The 2345-nt window shown below is 47.7% G+C and overlaps 1 long non-coding RNA gene across 1 annotated transcript; it reads right to left on the bottom strand.

Annotated features, from left to right (window-relative positions):
- Positions 1 to 344: 344 nt before the first annotated feature.
- Positions 345 to 2339, bottom strand: LOC139022537 (uncharacterized). The gene is made up of 3 exons (XR_011475780.1): positions 1830 to 2339; positions 1364 to 1508; positions 345 to 1050 (listed from the first exon to the last, which is right to left on the bottom strand). It is a non-coding gene; the product is annotated as an uncharacterized lncRNA (long non-coding RNA).
- Between the last annotated feature and the right edge of the window lie 6 nt (positions 2340 to 2345).

Below are 2345 nucleotides of genomic sequence, written 5' to 3'. Positions count from 1 at the left end.
GTGTTCTTATTCTCCATGGACTTTACAGTGTCCAGAACTTTTTTGAATTTGTGTTGCAGGAAGCAAATTTCTGCTTGAAAAAGCTAGCCTTGGCTTTTCTAACTGCCTGTGTATACTGGTTTCTAGCTTCCCTGAAAAGTTGCATATCACGGGGGCTGTTCGATGCTAATGCAGAACGCCATAGGATGTTTTTCTGTTGGTTAAGGGTAGTCAGGTCAGGAGAGAACCAAGGGCTATATCTGTTCCTGGTTCTAAATTTCTTGAATGGGGCATGCTTATTCAATAATTTATCCACATTATTCTTTAATTACGTTTATTATTATAAAAATTATGAAAAATATGAATAACATTCCACCCATGAGGCCACTAGGTCATTTGACTGCTGGAAAGGGCTACTGAATGAATAAGGCAAAAGTCAGAGTTAAGAGGATCTCAAGTTAGAGGATTTGGGGCGTGCATAGTCAACAACTGACTAACATTCGTCCCATGGTGTCCATGTAACAGTATAACTTTAGTACGTCCCCTCGCCCCGACACAGGCGCGAACCAGGGACCCTCTGCACACATCAACAACAGTCACCCACGAAGCGGCGTTACCCATCGCTCCACAAAAGCCGCGGCCCTTGCAGAGCAAGGGGAAACRCTACTTCAAGTCTCAGAGCAAGTGACGTAACCGATTGAAACGCTATTAGCGCGTACCCGCTAACTAGCTAGCCATTTCACATCCGTTACATCCACAGCCAAAACATCTCCAGCGATATCTTGTGTGGCTCAGGGCATGATCTTGCTGTAAGTCAGCAGCATAAGGGTCTCGTAGTGGAAGTAACCTGCTCCCACAAACACCCTGATTCCATCGGGGCAGCGTCCACCTTCGGGGAAGGGCAGCCTGGACTCCCTGATCACTCCTCCAGGAGTGGAGACCAGCTCAATGTCAAACACCCTGATTCCGTCGGGGCCACACGGCAGCGTCCACCTTCGGGGAAGGGCAGCCTGGACTCCCTGATCACTCCTCTAGGAGTGGAGACCAGCTCAATGTCAAACATTTGGTTCACTGCATTGGAGAGGAATGAAGATCTTATCATGTGACAAGGGTCATATTCATTAGGGCACCAAATGGACTGAAACAGAGGGTAAGAATACCTGTAAGAAAACGATTGCTTTTTTTGGTTTTCTGTTTTTATTAAAACGTTTTGCTACGGTGAACACTAATAAATACGACCCAGGTATGGGGATCAGGTCATGTGACAAGGAAGTGATGATTGTTGTGTTTATACGTTAATGCTTTTTCCGGTATACATTACACTACACTCTACGCGTGCCTGTAAATGTATGGAGGGGGGAAATAAAGAAGGTTAGCACCGCACCCTTGATGACGTGCAAAATGGAATGTTCTCCACAGATAAAAGCAGTGTCCAGCGGGCCTTGGATCTCCAGCGTATCTTTCAGGGGAATCCCACCACCAGGCGGAGAAAGCTGCCCACCAGACTCATACAGAAACAGCTGCTCTTCCTGTTGTCACAACATACATCAGTGAACAAACATTACAAGTGGGTGCTACACATTGGTTGTGTAAGAGGCGAGTTTCCCACCTCACTATGTAAAAGCACCTACTATAGGTGGAAATATCAATATAATATAAATCTAATTATTGTTATTAGTTTTGTCTTTATTTAACCAGATAGGTCAAAACATTTGTCTTTTATAATAAAAGGCTACAGTGCAGGTTAATACAACCATATGAATACACACACAGGTACACAACCAGAGGTTAAACACAATATGAATACTCACAGGTACACACACACCGAGTCAAATCAAAGCCATACACACCTCTGAAGGCGAAGGATTTCTCCGGGCCGTCTTCTGTCATGGCGTCCAGGGGGGCGTGGCTGCAACGCTCCCTCTCCGTGTGGTCGCTCAAACGGCCAGGGTGGCATCATGATCAAATCAGAAACTTCACCAGACGCACATTAAAAAAAAGGTAGGCTCAGCGATGCAAGACTTTTCTCTCACACAGTCACACAAATCAAATAAAATGTTATTGGTCACATACACGTGTTTAGCAGATGTTATTGCGGGTGTAGCGGAATGCTATCTGCGCATGTGCACGGGTTCGCTTCGCGCTGCACGGCGCTGCACGGGTTCGCTTCACGCTGCACGGGTTCGCTTCACGCTGCACGGCGCTGCACGGGTTTGCTTCGCGCTGAACGGGTTCGTTTCACGCTGCACGGGTTCGCTTCGCGCTACACGGCGCTGCACGGGTTCGCTTCGCGCTACACGGCGCTGCACGGGTTCGCTTCGCGCTACACGGCGCTGCACGGGTTCGCTTCGCGCTGCACGGCGCTG

Source organism: Salvelinus sp. IW2-2015, unplaced genomic scaffold (genome assembly GCF_002910315.2).
Source record: "Salvelinus sp. IW2-2015 unplaced genomic scaffold, ASM291031v2 Un_scaffold1527, whole genome shotgun sequence".
NCBI lineage: Eukaryota > Metazoa > Chordata > Actinopteri > Salmoniformes > Salmonidae > Salvelinus > Salvelinus sp. IW2-2015.
This window is presented reverse-complemented; position numbering and strand designations above follow the sequence as displayed.